The following is a 20,851-nucleotide window of genomic DNA, read 5'->3' on the forward strand; positions in this document are numbered from 1 at the left end:
TTGCTGAGTGAGCCCCATTGTGGTGGTGGTGGTGGTTTAGTCACTCAGTCGTATCTGACTCTTTGCAGCCCCACCGGCTGCAGCATGCCAGGCTTCCCTGTCCTTCACTATCTCCCAGAGTTTTCTCAAACTCAGGTCCATTGAGTCAGTGATGCCATCCAAACATCACATCCTCTGTCGTCCCCTTCTCCTGCCTTCAGTCTTTTCCAGCATCAGGGTCTTTTCCAATGAGTCAGATCTTTGCATCAGGTGGCTGAAGTATTGGAGCTTCAGCTTTAGCATCAGTCCTTCCAATGAATATTCAGGACTGATCTCCTTTTGGATGGACTGGTTGGATCTCCTTGCAGTCCAAGGGACTTTCAAGAGTCTTCTCCTAGAAAATCTCAGCTGGAAACATGTTAGAATTACATATGAATGTGGATGGTTATTTAATTCATCTTTTGTATATTTTTCTGTAGTGCAGAGGAAAAAACCCAGGATGGGGAGTCAGGAGTCTTGGATTCTAGTTTTGATTCTTCCAGGCATTAGTTGAGTGACTCTGGGGAGTCTCTTAACTGAGCCCCAGTGGCCTCATCTCTAAAAGACGCATAATAATGATGCCTTCCAGGCATGGTTATTGAGAAGCTGCAGTGAGACGCTGTGTGCCAGCACTTTGTGGGCTAGAGTGTGTCCACTAGGTGACAGCCAGAGGAAGCACCGTCGTCCTCATTGACTTGTCGACAACATCATTGGCAGTGTGAGTTTCAGGACAGCTGCCTGTGGGCCCTCGGACCAGCCTGGTGCAGGTCATCAGAAACTAGACTAAAGGGTGTACATGAGGAAACCCATTTGTCCAACAGGTGCTCTTGGCACAGTCATTTCTGAAGACATTGAGGCTTCTAGTGAGGGAGACATAGTCCCAGGCCTGGCTACAAGACAAGTGGCCTTGTGGCCTTCCCAAATCTGAGCCATCTCCTCAAAACCTCAACTCCCTCATCCATGAAGTGAGTGAGAGTGACAAAGTGTACAGGAGCCTCAATTCGGTAGGATGTGTCTAGATGTCCTGCTGGATCAAGTACGAAGACAGTAGAACAGTGAGAAAGCTATTATTTCTTGAGTGCCAACAATGTACCAGGCATTTTATTAGTATCATCTCCCTGCATTCATGATCCATTCACTCACACGCACAAACACACATACATCCTATTTCTTCCTCCCTCTCTCCTTTCCTCCTTTCCTCCTCCTTTCCTTAATTAATTATGTGCTAGGTTAGATACCAGGAATAAACCAGTAAATAAGATGGACACAGTGCTCATGGCCTTACAATAGTTGTTTAGTCACGAAGCTGTGTTTGACTTTTTTGCAACCCCACAAGTTGCACCTGCCATGCTCCTCTGTCCATAGGATTTCCCAGACAAGAATATTGGAGTGTGTTTCCATTTCCTTCTCCAGAGGAGCTTCCCGACCCAGAGATTGAACCCACATCTCCTGCACTGGCAGGTGGATCTCTTACTTCTGAGCCACCAGGGAATCCCATTACAATAGTACTTTATATTAAATAATAACTTTGTAAAGTCTTTAGCACATTGCCTGGCATATGGAGGGTTCAGTTTTTGATTATTTGTATAGTGGTGGTTTAGTGGCTAAGTCATGTCCCATTCTTGCGATCCCATGGACTGTAGCCTGCCAGGCTCCTCTGTCCATAGAATTCTCCAGGCAAGAATACTGGAGTGGGTTGCCATTTCCTTCTCCAGAGGATCTTCCCAACCCAGGAATCAAATATGGGTCTCCTGCATTGCAGGCAGATTCTTTACTGATTGAGCTATGAGGGAAGCCCAAAAGCCTACAGCACCTGGTATTCCCAGGTGGTCTCCCATCCAAGTACTAACCATGCCCGACCCTGCTTAGCTTCCGAGATCAGCCAAGATCAGACGTGTGCAGGGTGGTATACTTGTAGATTAAATAAGCTAGTAGGAGTTTTTGTACAAGTTGGGACAGTGAGATCCAGGAGAATGTATGGGGCATATATCATTCTCTGTGACAATGCAGCTTGGAAAAAAACGATTTTTCTTAAGAAAGCTGTTCTCTCCCTTTGGAAAAGGCTGCCTGGGGCGCAGGTAAGGTGGGGGTGGGGGACATCCATGGTTCAGAGAGAGGTTCTGGCTCTGCTCCCCACATTATCTCTCACAGCTTGGGTTGGTACTCACACTCTATGGGCACTTGTTTATTCTGCTTTGCTTGTGGGTTACTTGGCTGGGACAAAAACTAGAGATGCCAGCAAGGCCTCTGGTTAGGAAGCTGCAGAAGGTTGGAAGCCAACAAGAGAGTGCCTGTCCTCTGTATGGCAGGTCTGTGCTGTCTGATGAGTGGGGTTGGGTTGGAAGAAAGAGATGATGAAGCGCCCATTCAATAAGGGCTACTGAGAGCCAGGTGCTTGGGAAAATAATTCCATTCGGTCCCCGAGAGCCTTGCACAGGCAGCATCAGCACCTAACTCGAGCAGGTGGAGGAGTGGAAGCTCAGAGACTTGTGTGATGTCCCAGTGGCCAGTCTGTGGGAGAAGAGGTCTGTTTGATTCCAGCAGAAGTCTGAGGAGCCAGCTTTCAAGGTGTGGTGCCCCTTGGTCTGAGGGGATGCTATTCCTTGGAATATAGCAGAGTCAGTCTGTTTGGGGATGATGACTGATTTGGTGAATTAGCTGGAAATTAGTTCCTTATTCTTCCCTACACTTTTTTGGGCATTGCACTATTAGTTATCACCAACCACAGAGGCTGGGTCCCTTTATATAAGACATGCCAGTAAGAAGAGTATATGGGGTGGATGGCCCAGTGCAAGCTGTGCATCGGTGAAAACAGTGAACATATAGCTCTGGGCTAATGCTTGGGGAAGAAAAGCCAGTGCACAAACTGAAAAGAGGGTGGAACAGCCAGAATCCTTTAAGGCAGCCATCCCAGCCTTTTTGGCACCAGGGACCGGTTTCATGGGAGACCGTTTTTTAATGGATGAAGTGGTGGGGAGGATGGTTCAGACGATAAGACGAGCTCTAGGGAGTGGCAGATGAATCTTTGTTGCTTGCCCACTGCTTGTCTCCTACTGTGCAGCCTGATTCCTAACAGGCTGAGGACTGGTACCGGTCCATGGCCTAGGGGTTGGGGTCCCCTGTTTTATGGTGAGATATGATTGAGACTGACACAGTAGGACACAGTCCTTCCTTCCCTCCCTCCCTCTTCCTCTTCCCATAAGGACACATGGCATGCCTACACTGTGCTTGGCACTGGTGGGGCAGCAGAGATTATCTGTCCTGTCGTGGCCATGGTCCTGTCCTCTGGGGCTGATGGTCAGTGGAGAAGGCAGAGAAGGCAGCAGGCCAGCAGCATGAGAAGTGCTCAGTGGAGGGCGCGCAGCGAGGTCTGCATCCAGGTTCAGCACGGGCAGAGAATGGGGTGGGGGTGGGGTGGGTATAGGTGGAAGAGAGGAAAAGGTGGAAACACATATAGAGGCCTGAAAGTAAGAGAAAAATTTGGAGACAGTGATGGAGAAGAAAATAACCTTCTCTGGCCTCTTCCAGCCTCAATGGGTTTGAGGTGTTGGACTGAAGAGGAGTGTTTTGGGCATATGTGACTGTGGTAACTGGTGCTGTGATGGGCTAGAGAAAGGGGAGGAGAAGAAGTTTGGAGAAATAACAGCTAAGAGGTTCTTAACCATTTTGTTCTGTGAATCCCTTTGGCAGCCTGAAGAAGCCTAGGAACTGATTTCAAATGTAGGACATAAAATACCATGATACACATAGAGTTCCTTTATCTAAGTGGTCATGGCAATGCACCATCCAGATGCTCTTCTGGGAAGGACATGCTGCCCTGGATGCTGGCAGTGTGGTCAGCAAGTGGCCTTCAGCTACGGGTCCTTCAGGGTCTGCTTTAGTTGCAGAGAAGAGCCTCACCCAGGTCATCCACATAGCCAGTGATGCAAAGGTGAGAGCAAAAGGCAGGCCTTCTTGGTTACTGGGGGTGATTCTGACAGCCCACTTGACACCCAGAGCTGACTGTGCTGTTGACCAAAGCTTCTGGGTCTCTACTGAGGCTCGACTGCTCCCCTACCTGCTTCTTCTTCTTTCTCTTCCCTTAGTAAGCATGGATCCCAAAGGCCCTCCCTAATAAACCTCTGAACACTGAATTCTGTCTCTTTATCTGCTTCCTGGGGAATACAAATTGCATCATGCATTAAATAAGATCCAGCAGCCAATCTAATAACAACTGTAATTTTGAAGTTGTTGTGAGCATAAATTATATTGGGAAGTATTTGCAACAACCATAATGTGATCTGTTTTGCTTGGTTGCCTATGTTGATAATCAAAAGAAATGTTAAATTCTCGTTAAAGGTTAGTGAAGAGATCATTTTTCCCACTCAATTTCATGAACTTTCCTGAATTCTATCCACAGGTCCCCAGAGAGTTTATGGACTCTATCAAGAATTCCTTATTTAGGGCTTCTCTGGTGCTTCAGTAGTTAAGAATCTGCCTGCTAATGCAGGAGTCATGGGTTCAATCCCTGGTTGGGGAAGATCCCACGTGCTTAGAGCAACTAAGCCCAAGTGCCACAACTACTGAGCCTGTGCTCTAGAACTCTCAAGCCGTAACTACTGAGCCTGTGTGCCCTGGAGCCTGGGCTCTGCAATCAGAGAAGCCACCACGATGAGAAGCCCATGCACTGCAGGTAGAGAGTGGCCCCACTCACTGCGACTAGACAAATCCTGCACGCAGCAATGAAGACAGTGTCTTTTTTTCCCTTATGGACAAAACAAACAAACAAACCAAATTCCTTATTTGGTTGGAAAAGAAAGAAATGGTAACGATACAGACTGGTCCAAAGGTGCCCACATCCATTTGACTGGAAGGATTTAGCAAATCCAAGCATAGGACTCCCAGTTAGACATGAACTTCAGATAAGTAGTGAACAGTTTTTAGTATAAGTATGCACCATGCAATATTTGGGACATATTTATACTAAAAATTGTTCATTATCTGAATTTAAATTTATTGGATGTCTCGTATTTTATCTGGCAACCCCACTTTAACATCTATTTTGGCTCCTCATGAGGTCTTGTGACCTACTTAAGGATGTGAAAGAGCCTTGAGTTGGGCTTTCGTCTTTGCTCTGAAAGTCACTTGTCCTGGTTCCAGCTTCAGTTTCCTTGTCTGTCAATGGAACTTAGTACCTGCATCATAGAGAGGGTGTGAAGATGATGGAGGATAATGTGTATGAAACTTACTTCAGAAACTGTAGCGCCTCAGGTGGATGGTGGTTTTTATTGCCGTCTGGAAAAGGATTCTAAGCTCTTGAAAAAGGAACAGCTCTTAAAAGGGAATCCTGGAGGATCAGTCTAAATGTCTGAAAGTAAGCAAACCAATAGAGCAGGCCAATTTGCTATGGGAAATTAGTTTATTTATCAGCATTCTGGTGAATTTGAGGTTTATTTGCTTCTAAATTCTTGTAGGTCTCCTGAACTAAGCCATCTACTGGTTTGAAGGAATTTATGGCATTTCTGCAAAGTGTAGCGTTGTGAAGGACACCAAGAGAAGTGGATAGGAGAATAAAGCACTCAAGCTAAAGAGGCAGAGAAGTGAGATTTGCCTTATCTGAACTGGTTTTTCATTTTTTCCCCTTATGGTTATTTGCTACTGAATTTCTTTGTGGGTGTTTATGCCAATGGGCATTGCCTTTACCAGAAGAATTAGACTATTAGACTCCACATATTTATCAGGGTGAAGTACAATAAATATTTATAGAAGTTCCAAATTATTAGTAGTCCCCCACCCCTTATCCATGAGGGATGCATTCCAAGACCCCAGGGAATGCCTGAAACTGGATAGTTCCAAATCCTATATGTACTGTTTTTTCCTATACTAATGGGCATATATAGTATGGATGTGCTTGACAAAGGGACTATTCATATTGTGGATGGCATGGGGTGGGAGATTTCAACATGCTACTCAAAACAATGTGCACTTTAGAACATATGAACTGTTTCTGGAATTTCCCTTTAATATTTACAGATGATGACTGACCGAAATTAACTGAAACTGAGGAAAGTGAAACCACAGATAAGTGCGGACCACTGTGGAATGCTTGCTATGTGTTGGGCTGGTTTGTGGCCTTATGATGTTGTCACGGGCTTCTGAGCGGGCCAGAGCTTTGTGTCCAGTGATAAAATTCTCCCAGAACATACAACCTCTTTCCCACTGCAGGGCCTTTGCACTGCTGGTTCCCTTCGCTTAGAATATTCTGCTGGCTCTCTGCACGGCTGGCTTCTCTCGGACTTCAGCTCCTCAGGGAGGCCTTTCCTCCTTTATAGACAGGAGGCCTGTCTATACAGATTAAGTTGTACTGGTATTCCCTATGGCAGCATCTGGCTTATTGTTTCATAACATTTTCAAGACCTGGAAAAATTTTGTTCTGATTACTTGTTTTTGTTTGCTTTTAATTTTTATTTTCGACTGGACAACAGTTGATTTACCATGTTGTGCCAATCTCTGCTGTACAGCAAAGTGACTCAGGTATATACATATAGACGTTCTTTTTTTTATATCCTTTTCCATTATGGTTTCTTATAGGATATTGAATACAGTTCCCTGTGCTGTACAGTAGGACTTTGTTATTTATCCATCCTATATATAATAGTTTGCATCTACCAACCCCAAACTCCCGGTCCATCCCTTTCCTGCCTCCCTCCCCCTTTTGGCAGTATCACACCTGTTCTCCAGGTCTACAGGTCTGTCTCTGGTTTATACATAGGGTCATTTGTGCCATATTTCAGATTCCAAATGTAAATGCTATTCACATGGTATCTGTCGTTCTGACTTACTTCACTTAGTATGATCATCTCTAGTTATACCCATGTTGCTGGAAATGGCGTTATTTTGTTCTTTTTAATGTCTGAGTAGTATTCCATTGTGTGTGTACCACATCGTCTTTATCCATTCCTCTGTTGATGGACATGCAGGTTGCTTCCATGTCTTGGCTTTAGAAACAGTGCTGCAAGGAACATGGGGGTGCATGAATCCTTTCAGATCATGGTTTTCTACAGATACACGCCCAGGAGTGGAATTGCTGGATCATACACTAGTTCTATTTTTAGTTTTCTAAGGAACTTTCATACCTTTCTCCATACCAGCTATACCAATTTACATTCCCACCAACAGTGTAGGAGGGTTCCTTTTTCTTCATACCCTCTCCAGCTTTTATTATTTGTAGACTTTTCGATGATGACCATTCTGACTGGTGTGAAATGATATCTCATTGTAGTTTTGATTTGCATTTCTCTAATAATTAGCAATATTAAGCCTCTTTTCATGTGCCTGTTGGCCATCTGTATGTCTTCTTTGGAGAAATATCTATTTAGGTCTTAGGCCCATTTTTAAAAATTGAGTTATTTGAGTTTTTTTTTTTTTTATATGTTAAGCTGCATGAGCTGTTTGTAAATTTTGGAGATTAATCCCTTGTTGGCATATTGTTTGCAAATATTTTCTCCTGTCCTGTGGGTTGTCTTTTCATTTTGTTTATGACTTCCTTTGCTGTGCAAAAGCTTTTAAGTTTATTGCAGTATTTCATTAGGGCTTCCCTGATAGCTCAGTTGGTAAAGAATCTGCCTGCAATGCAGGAGACCCCGGTTTGATTCCTGGGTCGGGAAGATCCGCTGCAGAAGGGACAAGCTACCCACTCCAGTATTCTTGGACTTCCCTTGTGGCTTAGCTGGTAAAGAATCTGCCTGCAATGCAGAGACTTGGGTTCCTTGAATATAACATGCCATGGATAGTATGATTGTTTTATATACCACTAAAAAGGGATAAAGGAAAGCTACAAATTAAACTGTGACATGAATGCCTTAATCATAGTCCTGCCTGGGCCATGCATGACTTGTTCACAGCAGCCTCTTATTGCTTTGAGAGTTCTTTCATCTATTTTGAGGATTTGGCAGTTTCTCCTCCTGTCCATTGCTTTGCTTAGAGTGTGGAGAATCCCCATGTTTCAGTACAGCATGACTTCATGTATTGTCATTATAAAACATCTGTTTGTTACCTTATAAGAAATTAGAGGATGGCAGTCATTTCTCCCGTAATAAATATAAAATTTATACCTTACCACCATCTTGATGCATTTTTGCCTAAAAAATCAAAGCTTAGTCATTTTGAAAACATTTTAACCAGAAATTAAGCTTGGCCCAGGCAGTCTCAACAGTGCACTTAACTCAACTGAAGTGATGATAATACGGGTACATCTGATCAATCTCACAACCATGGCCTGGCCCGTGGCATTTATAAGATAGATTCTAATTTCACAAGTATGTTAAACATGCAAGAAAGGTGTGCCTTCTTATTGATGAGGTATCTCTTTCCTCTTCCAGGGAACTGAGTTCTTGTCAGTTGTGTCTACCATCCAGTGCCCAGCAGCTAGCACAATGTTGGCATACAGAAGGAATCCAATAAATATGTGTCAAATGAATGGAGGAAGTAATAGGATTCTGTACTTGAACATTTTTGTTAACTGTGAAACTAATTGAAGTCTTCCAGAAATAAAATAGTATATAAATAGCATTGCTATTTTAAAAAGCTCTTTTATTCTGAATTCATTTAATTACTGATGTCAATTATGAGAAGTGAAATTTTAACTCATGGATGTAAGGGTAGACTCCCATTGATAGAATTCCATTCAATTCAATTATCGTATTATGAGGTACTTTTGCTTAACACTGTTCAGTTTTCAAACACAGACATGCTAACACTGGGAATAGTGACAGAAGTAATTCTTGATCACTGAGAAGTGTAAGTTGGAGAGGAGAAGAGATTGAGTTGCATTCCTGTAAATGATGTAGCAGAGCACTCAGAATGCATGGAGGGGGCCTGGCTTGTTGAGGACTGGCAAGCCATAGTTTGGCTGTTATGCTTTAGAAAGTTGTAAAAAAAGAACTAGGCCTGTGCCAGTGATGGTGGGAAATGAATCTTGAAGGATAATGCAGATTTACCTGACACTTGTAGGCTAGCATGCAATCCTTACAGAAACCCTTGGATTAGCTGATATTGCTTCATTTGCAAATGGGGAAACTGAAACTCTAGGAGCAGAACCTGCCCATAACTAGTGGGCAGCTTCTCTAGGATTCTAATCTAAGTCTTCTTGATTCTGCAGTCACTGCTTTCCCAACTACTCTGTGCCAACTCAGAAAGCCTGGGATTTGTGGAATGTCTAATAAGAGTTAATGAACCTTCAGGAATATTTGGGCCAGCACTGGAATTAGAATAGAGAATGTGGCCCATCCTATGGAGACAAGTCAAGGCATTGAATTTGATGGATTCTATTTCATCTGAAGCATTGGAAGTAGACTGGTGTATCTCGCAGACGACACTGGGGAGAACTTGTGGGTTTGGATATAGTAACAAAGAAAACAGTGGCTGACTTTATTTTTTTGGGCTCCAAAATCACTGCAGGTGGTGACTGCAGCCATGAGATTAGAAGATGCTTACTCCTTGGAAGGAAAGTTATGACCAACCTAGACAGCATATTAAAAAGCAGAGACATTACTTTGTCAACAAAGGTCCGTCTAGTCAAGGCTATGGGTTTTCCAGTAGTCATGTATGGATGTGAGAGTTGGAATATAAAGGTTGAGCACTGAAGAATTGATGCTTTTGAACTGTGGTGTTGGAGAAGACTCTTGAGAGTCGCTTGGACTGCAAGGAGATGCAACCGGTCCATCCTAAAGGAGATCAGTCCTGGTGTTTATTGGAAGGACTGATGTTGAAGCTGAAACTCCAGTACTTTGGCCACCTGATGTGAAGAGCTGACTCATTTGAAAAGACCTTGATGCTGGGAAAGATAGAGGGCAGGAGGAGAAGATAGAGAATGAGACAAAGAATGAGATGGTTGGATGGCATCACCGACTCAGTGGACATGAGTTTTGGTGAACTCTGGGAGTTGGTGATGGACAGGGAGGCCTGGCATGCTGCAGTTCATGGGGTTGCAAAGAGTCGGGCATGACTGAGTGACTGAAATGAACTGAACTGAACCGAACAAAGAAAAGATTCCAGTAACGTGTCCCTCACCTTCCCCCATACATCTGCTTTATTGTATTTCAGGTGGCTTGTTTTGTCCTCTAGTCCTCGTCGCATTAGCCTAGAAGAGTTACTGTACCAGGTGCGCTCTGATATAGGACTGGAGACAAATGCCCCGGACTGTTGTGCATGAAGGAGCACTGGCTACAACTTGCACCAAGAGAGAGGAAAGAAAGAAGCATAGAATTATGGCGAGAGAAAGTAGCAAGAGCAGAGGGTAAAAATCCCATGTTTTTTTCACCAAGGTCAAGACATGTTGATTGGTTCTTCACACATGGGATTAGACAGGGTGTAAGAAAGAATGGAGAGAAAAAGGCGTCCCAGGAGCTGGGCTAATGAGAACTTCATCAGAAACAGCTTCAGCCTAAGGAACCCCCCTCAGTCCTCAGTTTTGTATTTGGGGATGAAAACAGTTTTGGTCCAGAACAAAGGTGATATGCTCAAACTTTCCCATGTCAACGAATTCGCTAATATAGAGAGTGCCTTTACGACAGGCACAGAGCTAGGAAAAGCATTTTCTATTTCACCAAAGCGTGAGGGTTCAGGATCACCTCACCCCCTTAGTGACCACAGCACAATAGGAAAGCTCTCTGAGGCCTGTGTTCAGGTCACTTGCCATTTTGCTCAAGCAGCATATATATATATCAGTACTGACTTTTTCTTTCTTAGATAGTTTTTAAAACCCCAATCAGAGTGAGGAAACTATGGATTTGGTCTTGATATCTCCCATTTGAAAAAAAAAAAAAGAAAGGGATCAATTTTTCCCCTAAATCTTTTGAAAGTCAGTGTCTTTATCCATGAAAAAATAGTAAATAGTAATTTGTAACCTATGTGATGCAAAAGCCAGCCTTAAAAATAGTCCATCTGACTAAGGATTGAAACAGTGGGTACTAGGATAATTGTTTGGGCTGCTTTTCGTTTCTCTTAATCAAAATTACTAGATGATTGAATTCAAGAACATGTTACTGCTTTATGTACTGATATATGTGCTGAGTCTCTCAGTCATGTCTGACTCTTTGTGACCCTATGAACTGTAGCCCACCAGGCTCCTCCGTCCATGGGATTCTCCAGGCAAGAATACTGGAGTGGGTTGCCATACCCTCCTCCAGGGGATCTTCCCAACCCAGGGATTGAACCCAGGTCTCCCTCATTGAAGGTGGATTCTTTACTGTCTGAGCCACCGGGTAAACCCAAGAATACTGGAGTGGTTAGCCTATCCCTTCTCCAGGGGAACTTCCCAACTCAGGAATTGAACCAGGATCTCCTGCATTACAGGCGGTTTCTTTACCAGCTGAGCTATCTGGGAAGCCAAGGTAAAGACTGTCAGGCAAAGCGGAAAAAAAAAAAAAAAACAGGAAAGGAACTGGGCTGGACTAATTGCTTTGGGGATGATTGGCTTAATTTTTGGAAATACCTGGTAGAGTCTGGATTTTAAAATTACTAGCAAGTTGCTCTTCCTGCCTTCTAGAATTCCAAAGGCTGAAATTTGTACTAGGGTCTACTCTCTGTTTTAGGGATGACCACTTTAGTGAACTCTTTTGTTTATCCAAGTAAGGTAAGTACTCATACTTTTTGAGGGGAGCAAGGCACCCCTCAAGGTAGATGTGTCACATGACCTGTAGGAAGGTGAAAGATTACATTCCAAGAAAAAGACACTCTCATATTTGTATGTTTTTTAAAATAATTTTATCTATTTATGTATTTTTCGCTGTGTTGTATGGGCACGTCGCTGTATGGGCTTTTCTCTTGTTAGGGCGACCTGGGGCAACTCTTTGTTGTGGTGTGTGGGTCTCTCATTGTCGTGGCTTCTCTTGTTGCGAAGCATGGGCTCTAGGGTGGGTGCATGAGCTTTAGGAGTTGGCAATTTCCCAGTTCTAGAGCACAGGCTCAATCGTTGTGTCCCACAGGCTTAGTTGCTCTGTGGTGTGTGGGATCTTCCTGGACCAGGGATTAAACTTGTGTCTCCTGCGTTGGCGGGCAGATTCTTTACCCCTGAGTCACCAGGGAAGCTCCCCGTTTGTATGTTTAGTAATGAGCTAAGTCAAATCACTTTGGCTTATTATTGGTTTCCTTTTTGTTAAAAAGAGAGGAAAAAAGAAAATATGTATTTTTCTCTTTTGGTTAGACATCTGAGTGGATAAGAGAAACAGAATTTCAGGTGGCGAATTTCAGATGGCCTAGCCATTGTAAAAGCAGTTTTCATTTTTGAACCAGTAAGTACACATAAATATGCTGATGTGTAGCTGGTTGCCCCTGTGCGCCTGTAGTGTCTTCTCTGGGCAGGGTGGAGGCTGGGGGAAGCCAGCAGGGCTTAGGAATCAGGGAACAGAGCCAGATTTGAGCAGAGCACAATTGCAGCCTGTGTTTCCAGGGAGAACACTAGCGCTTTATCGGAGGGGCCCCTTGGCAGTTGGCATCATCTGGAGAAAGAAAATATTGCCGTCTGCCCACAAGGGTTTCTCAGAAGCTGGGGGTCTGGGTTTGGACTTGTGGGCAGAATTGCCTGGGAATGGAGGGGGACAGGCGGGGGGCCTGGGGCCCCTCTGCGGTACCTTCTCCTCAGCCCCTTCCCTGGGGCTGTCACTCACACAGCTGGCTGAGTGTCTCTTGTGGAAGCGTGCCCTTTTGGTCCTGGCAGGAGAACAGATACCAGGCTGGGTATGCCTTCTATTTCTGGCCTTGAGTGTAGCTGTGGTTTTAAAGATCTACATGGGCAGCAAAACAATGCCCTTGTCTCCAGCGATGCCGCAGGCAGTAGAACCATATCCTTCCTGGATGGTCTGTCCTCTCCTGGGCTAAAGAGAGCCCAGTTGTAAGGCACGGGTGCTGGGGGAAGGAGCCCATCATAGGTGTTTTTGTGAGACTGGAGCAGACAGGTGGTGCAGAGTTGTCCAAGCACAGCCGAGGTAGGGCACACCCCACAAGGGCAGGGGTGGCAGAGGCTGCTGCCCTCCCCTCTGAGGGAGCCCCTCCAGGTTGGCTGGGTAAAGAGGACACTCCAAGCACTTAGATTCCTCTATCAGAGGCACGAGAGGGCCAGGCATCTCCTGCAAGTAGGGAGTTCAGGAGGCCATGTGTGCTGGCTCCGCAGACCTGAAAATGCATCTGAAGTCCCAGAAATGCAAGTAGATAGTCAATGGTGGAGGTGATTCATTTTGTCCTTGGAATGTATGTTTGAGTGCAAACTGGCTTTAGAAATGGACATTTGAATTGCAACTTGAACTTGTTCCAAGGAGAACCTAAGAGAAAAGGGACTGGAAACCATGTCCCCTGAAGACCAGTTGAAGGGATATTTAGCCAAAGAAGGCGGCTAGGGTAAGGCAGGGTGGAACAGGAAGGAAACAGATCTTGGTACAATAAAGGGAGGCACATTCTCACAGCAATTGATTAGATCATTGAAACAGCATATCTTAATACTCATGAACCTCATATGATTCACTACCCACTGGCCTGACTGTCCAACAAGAATAACTGTTGAGCACTTTCTATGTGCTGAGCCTTGTTCTAAATGCTTTTTTGGTATTAGATCATTTAATCCTCATAATGGACTTCTCAAATGGCTCAATAGTAAAGAATTCATCTGCCAATTCAGAAGACATGGATTTGATCCCTGGCGCAGGAAGTTTCCATGGAGAAGGGAATGGCTACCCACTCCAGTATTCTTCCCTGAGAAATCCCATGGACAGAGGAGCCTGGCAGGCTACAGTCCATGGGGTCACAAAGAGTTGAACATGACTTAGCAACCAAACAACAACAATCCTCACAACAACCCAATGATGTGTATTTACCTTTAAAGATGAGGACACTGAGGCTCACGGATCATTTATAACTTGCCTGGGACCACATGGGCTAGTGAGCGGTGGGGCTGGGACCATGTGTAGCAGAGCCTCCAGTCATTACGTGGGCCTGAATCTGCTCCCACCACCCCTACCCCTGGCCTGGCTCCCAGGTAGTTTGCCAGTAGCATCCCTACCCCTTTGGTTCCTGCCTGTTCATGGATGGTTGGCCTCTTCCAGTGCTGTCACATCAAGTTTCCCATGCCCCCCCAGATTGGAGACCCCTTCCCCGATGGCTCAGTTGGTAAAGAATCTGTCTGCAATGAGGGAGACATTGGGTTCGATCCCTGGATAGGGAAGATCCCCTGGAGAAGGGAATGGCAACCCACTCCAGTATTCTGGCCTGGAGAATCCCATGGACTAGTCCATGGGGTCACAAAGAGTCAGACATGACTGAGTGACTTTCACTTTCACTTTATGATGCCCAGTGTCAGAGAAATTTTCATCCTCTTTGCCTCAGTGGTTACTCCAGTTTCTTTGTGACCCAGGTTTTGAAGCCTGACGTGAATGAAAATATTTGACCACATGAGTTTTACTCTTTCTAGGGCTGTGGTTCTTGATGTCCCCAAAGCCACTTAAGAACCAGGAGATTGTTTTTTTTTTTTTTTTGCCATCAGAAGCACAACAGTCCTTATAAAGCAGAGTACAGCTTGCCCCGCTCTCCTAGGGTGGAGATAATTGGGCGTTTGGGCTTCTGCGCACCAGGTGGTACTTAACGATCTGTTGCCCTTGGAGCGCTGCTCTCTGGTGAAAAGAACACTGGTGTTTGATGGGGGCAAGTTATTTGCATCTCGTTTCTGACAACAGTGGTAGAAATGTTATTTCTTTTGACACATTTGAGATTGCAGGGAGAAGGAAAAAAAGAGAAAGAGAGATCCAAATTTGTCCTTAACGATCAAAAATCTAGAAAAAAAGAGTTGTTGAAAGTGCCAAGGAGACCAGGCTGGCCTGGAGACTCAGGCTGTGCGACAGGACAGTGCAGTCCTCAGACCACGCTCGGCTCTTCCTGAGCCTGTTGAATCCACCCTGACCACCTCAGAGTCCTTTCTACGTGTGTGTGTTGTGATGTTGACCTCCAGAGACAGATTTGTCTAAAACAGGAATTTCTTTGTAGCTTTGGCTTGAAGCATTGCCTGCTTGAAACTCAGAACCCATCTCTTTTCTGAAAGGTCTAAAGGTGGCCACAAGGTAAAAAGAACGTTGTAGAATGGACAGCTGCCCTCACTTCTGCTGCGGGGTTCCTGACAATGGCACATTTATGCTCCTCTGCTTGGAAAGCTCAGTGCGCTGGGTGGGGCAGGAATTACCCAGCTATAGTGGGCACGTTTATGTTGCAGGCCTGGGGTTTCACTGGAGCCAGGATAGAGCTCGTTTATTCCAGTTAGGACACCACAGGGCCCTGCACTCTGACCTGGTATGACAGAAAAAGACTTCAAGCTAGGTTTTGGAGCTCTGTCGTACACAGGGTTTTCTGAGCATTTCTTTTCTTTTTTCCATCTGAAAGTTATGTCCTGTCAGCTCTTAAAACAGATCATGAACTCAGAAGTGCTCCTCTCTGGTTTCCTTATGAAAACACCCACCTGGTGAGCATGTGTGTGTGTGTGTGTGTGTGTGCGCGCGCGCATGTGTGCACATGTGTGTGCATATGTGTGTATGTGTGCATGTGTGATGCATATGTGTGTGCATATGTGTGCATGTGTGTGTGCGTGTGTGTATGTGCATGTGTGTGTGTGTGCATGTGTGTGTGTTTGCCCTGGGAGCTGAGTGCTGTGGGCCCCAATGCCTGGAAATCCACAGGCTGAGGAGACCCCCCTCTCTGTAGCTTCTGAAGTATTCTTTCTGCTCAAATGTTCTTGTCGTTCAGTTGATAAGTCCTGTCCAACTCTTTGTGACCCCATGGACTGCAGCACGCCAGGCTCCCATGTCTGTCCTTCACTATCTCCCAGAGTTTGCTCAGATTTGTGTCCACTGAATTGTTGATGCTATCTAACCCTCTCTCTGCCACCCCCTTCTTCTGTTGCCTGCTCAGGCGACTTGCTCTCAGATACTTGTTTTGTGGCTTGGTCCCTGACAGGTGTGGGGTCTCATGGAGACACGTGTCAATAGCAGCTCATATGCACTCTGCCCTTGGTTGACACCCAGGGGCTGAGCCCTGCTCTGAAATGAGCAGGTGAATTTGAAACCTGACTTGCTGGTAACAAGACCCGAATGGGGTGCTGTGTGTCTGAATGGCAGGTAAAATAATGGTGAGTGCCTGGACTAGATGCAAAGTTCTGCACATGCAAACTAAGCCCTCACCTCCTGGGCTCCTGACAAAGATACCTACTGGTGTCCCCATATCCCAGTCACCCCAGGGCCATGATATCCCTAAAGTCATATCATAAACCGCTCTGTGATTCCAACTGGCCTCTAACCTTGCCCTCTGCCCTCTTCCTCCAGCCTCTGTATCGACAGCAGGGAAACCCAGTGATGGATTCTGACCAGGGTTTAAGGAACACACTGAGTTCTCTTAGGAAAAAAAAAGTCCTGATTCTATCACTTAACAGGCCATGTGACTCTGGGAAAATTATTAATAGTTAACTTTCTGAGTTTCAGTTCCTTCATTTTTGTTACAGGACTAGCAATGTTGTCCTTATTTAATTGTAAGGATTAAAAGAGATGATCTGTGTATAATATAGGCAATTAATTGTACAAACCTCATAGAGTTGTTATAAAGATAATAGTTAATGTTTACAAAGTGCCTGTGTAAATTATTTATGTTAATATACCATCTTCAATGATGCTTAGCACATATGATGGAAGTGTTTGCTTAAAAAAGAAAAAAGGCCAAGAGAAGTATTTGAGTACCTTTCAGGCTCATTAAATGCTTGCTGAAGGAGGGATTTCCCTGGTGGTCCAGTGGCTAAGGCTCCAGACTCCCAATGCAGGGGGCCTGGGTTCGATCCCTAGTCAGGGAACTAGAGCTTGCATGCTGCAACTGAGAATTCGCATGCTGCAGCTAAAGATCCCATGTGCTACAACCAAGACCTGGCTCAGCCAAATAAATGAATAACTAAATAAATAAATATTAAAAACAATGCTTGCTGAAGGGTTAGGGAAGGTCTCTAGCCTGAGAGTTTCTTGGGGTGGTGATAACAATATGTTACTAATCTTTAGCCCCCTAAGTCCAATGTGATTGTCTGGCACACTGGGAACACACCAGGAGTTGTTTATGGAGAACATAAATGAATGGATATGCCCTACTCATTTTAAACCTTTTCTTCAGCATTGAAAGTCTTAGTTTTAAAAAAACTTACTTCTGATTTTGGAACATTACACCCTGATGTCCAAACATTCCTTGAAGCTAACTATGTTGACATTTGTGACCCTAAAGCAAGAGTGATGGCAAACTAAAGTTTAATGTGTTTTTAAAAAAGGGAGAAATTTACATGGGATTGAAAACAAAATGTAACTCCAGTGAAGGAGCTAAGTAATGATGCACTACAAACATTTCTTTCTTTGAATGTAATGTATACTACACAAGAGAAACGGGTTCAATCCCTGGAGTAGGGAATGGCAACCCACTCCAGTATTCTTGCCTGGAAAATTCCACGGACAAAGAAACCTGGCAGGCTATAGTCCATGGGGCCGCAAAGAGTCAGACATGACTGAGCGACTGAACATGCACACACAGTGTATATTCAGCACTTACTATGTGCCAGGTAGTGTTCACGTATGTAGATGAGTAAGTCACAAGCCTGTTGTCTAGATGCAAACTGTCTTGTGGGGAGCGTGGTCCTGCATATAAAGAGCGGTGTAGGAGTGCTTTGGAAGAGGTGCAGACAGTACTGTGGACCTTAAGAGGAGGGAAGGGGCCTCCAGTGGGTTCCTCAAGGGGCATGGGGCATCAGAGGAACAGCAAAGAGAGAGGAAGAAAAGATGTCTTGGTGTGTCAGCCGCTTCTCACTGCAGTCCATGGGCTGTGGTATCATTAAGTCCCATGTAAGCCTCCAACTTACCACCCTTTATTTAATTAGCCAGGCCTTGGGTCTAGCCTCGATCATCTTCAGCTACTGCTTCTCTCTCAGCCCAGACATCCCAAGAATCCTGTTAAATTCTGGCCTGCCTAGGAGTGTGGCCAAGCTGGGATTTTACACCCATCTTCTAACACCAAGATGCATGGCAGATATCTAGTTATTCTTTCCATCCTACCTAAATTCAGGCTGCAGAAAATTTCTGAAGGGTAGAGAGCCAGAGGCACTAAGATTGCACCATTGTCTGTTCTCAGAATCATAGTGTTAGAACCAGATGACTAAGTTATGTTAAGAAAGAAGTTTGAAAGAGAAAGTGAAAGTGAAAGTTGCTCAGTCGTGACTCTTTGCAACTCCGTGGACTGTGCAGTTCGTGGAATTCTCCAGGCCAGAATACTGGAGTGGGTAGCCTTTTCCTTCTTTAAGGGATCTTCCCAACCCAGGGATCAAACCCAGGTCTCCCGCATTGCAGGCAGATTCTTTTCTAGCTGAGCCACAAGGGAAGCCCAAGAAAGAAGTTTGGGGTTTGCTTTTTCTAAAAAATCATGGTAGGGTAATTTCCTCCTGAGGAAATTGACTTCTGCATAGAGGTTACAAAATGGTATGATAAAAACTGGTAGATATATTCAGGACAATTTAACGTACCCCTTCTTCTCGTGCTAGACCTAATCTAACATCACGTACCAGTGTAACCAGCACTGATGCAAGTTCCTGTAAGAGCTAAAGCTATTTAAGTTCCCTTTTCCCTCCTTCCCCTCTCTGTCACCAACTATGATTCCTTTGTTCCCTGACATAGATGTTAAAAATGAATTGAAAAATGTTTCTAAATTCTTTGTCACTTTGGGAGCAGATCTGCCATTACCCCCCAAAAGTACTGGAGTGTAGAATTGGAAAGAAAAACAAACCTTAAGGAATGCAAAATAGTACGAGTGCCTTCCAGGTAATGATTATACTCTGACAGAGTGGAGGCATTGGAATACACGTATGCTGAGCTGCCTCAAGTCTTTTCCAGAAAGTGTAGTTGTAAAGGTGAGAAGACCAGTGAGGGAGCTACTGCAGTGATCCAGGGGGAGATGGTAAAGGTCCTGATGAGGTGTGTTGACTGTAGAGATGTAGGAGAGGAAGATCTATGAGAGACATTTTGAAGTGGAATTAATAGGACTCAGAGACTTACTAAATGAGAGGGTGAAGGATGAAAAAAAAGACTTGAGCAGCATATTTGATAAGGTTTCTCAATATCCTTGTGGAAAGATGGGAGAAATAAGGACTGGCTGCAAGAACGGTTAGATTGATGGATAACTAACTGGACCAATGTACCCACAGTACCCACGTAGAGATTCATGTGCCTTTGAAGGAAGGGCTCCTGTACTGTGACTCAGGGTTTGATCCTTGCCTTTGTCTTAGCAATTTGTCATTGATTTGGATAATAATATAGAATCTGAGTACATCAAATTTCTGAGGTCAAGAAGCTGGACATGACACCAGAAAAAAATCCAAACATTTTACAAGGTAAGAAAGAGAAAGAGAGAGAGAGGAAAAACTGAAAAGATAAAAGTTAATAGGGTTGCATCTCAAGACTGTATATTGTCACCCTGCTTATACAACTTCTATGCAGAGTACATCATGCAAAATGCCAGGCTGGATGAAGCACAAGCTGGACTCAAGATTGCCGGGAAAAATATCAATAACCTCAGATGCACAGATGACACCACCCTTATGGCACAAGGTACAGAGGAACTAAAGAGCCTCTTGATGAAAGTGAAAGAGGAGAGTGAAAAAGTTGGCTTAAAACTCAACATTCAGAAAACGAAGATCATGGCATCCAGTCCCATCACTTCATGGCAAATAGATGGGGAAACAATGGAAACAGTAAAAGACTTTTTTTTTTTTTGGCTCCAAAATTATTGCAGATGGTGATTGCAGCCATGAAATTAAAAGATGCTTACTCCTTGGAAGAAAAGCTATGACCAACCTTGACAGCATATTAAAAAGCAGAGAAATTACTTTACCAACAAAGGTCCGTCTAGTCAAAGCTATAGTTTTCCCAGTAGTCATGTATGGATGTGAGAGTTGGACTATAAACAAAGCTGAATACTGAAGAATTGATGCTTTTGAACTGTGGTGTTGGAGAAGGCTCTTGAGAGTTCCTTGAACTGCAAGGAGATCAAATCCGTCCATCCTGAAGGAGATCAGTCCTGAATGTTCATTGGAAGGACTGATGTTGAAGCTGAAACTCCAATACTTTGGCTACCTGATGAGAAAAGGTAGCCATTTGAAAAGACCCTGATGCTGGGAAAGATTGAAGGCAGGAGGAGAAGGGGACGACAGAGGATGAGATGGTTGGATGGCATCACCCACTTGATGGACATGGGTTTGAGCAAGCTCTGGGAGTTGGTGAGGTTCAGGGAAGCCTGGTGTGCTGCAGTCCATGGGGTCGCAAAGAGTCGGATACGACTGAGCGACTGAACTGAACTGAACTTGGATGCTAAACCCAAGCAGGCTAGGATAAGACAGTGAGCAGTGGCCTAGTAATAGCATTTGTGGGAAGATCCATGGGTTTATTTGATTCTGATTTTTTTTTTTAATATAGAAAACCTAAATTTATTTGTTAAGCTATCACAAAGACAAAACAATTTTCTGAAATACTTTGAGAACTTTATCCCAATTCTGCTTGTTCTTTTACAGAAACTGACCTGAGAGGCTGGCAATGAAAGGATACAACCTACGCAGTTATAACAGAACAGACTAGATGAAACATGGTGAAAGGAGCAAAGGCTAGGCAGGAGCACTTGTGTTAGTGGTAATACGTGTGGCTGGGCTGTTTCTGAAGAGGCTCCCTAGAGTTAACTGATCTGGGTCCCCAGTTAGTAAAAAGACCTTTATCCCTGTGGAAAGTGCAGAGATTAGGATTTCTCCGAGACCTCTATT

General features: G+C 44.4%; 1 protein-coding gene and 1 pseudogene across 2 annotated transcripts in view; both read right to left on the reverse strand.

Moving 5' to 3' along the window:
- Positions 1-20,851, reverse strand: part of LIPC (lipase C, hepatic type) — a 186,727-nt gene that overhangs the window by 62,516 nt on the left and 103,360 nt on the right. The window lies entirely within an intron of this gene.
- On the reverse strand, positions 1,820-1,938 carry LOC139185474 (5S ribosomal RNA; annotated as a pseudogene).

This window comes from Bos indicus, chromosome 10 (assembly GCF_029378745.1).
Source record: "Bos indicus isolate NIAB-ARS_2022 breed Sahiwal x Tharparkar chromosome 10, NIAB-ARS_B.indTharparkar_mat_pri_1.0, whole genome shotgun sequence".
NCBI lineage: Eukaryota > Metazoa > Chordata > Mammalia > Artiodactyla > Bovidae > Bos > Bos indicus.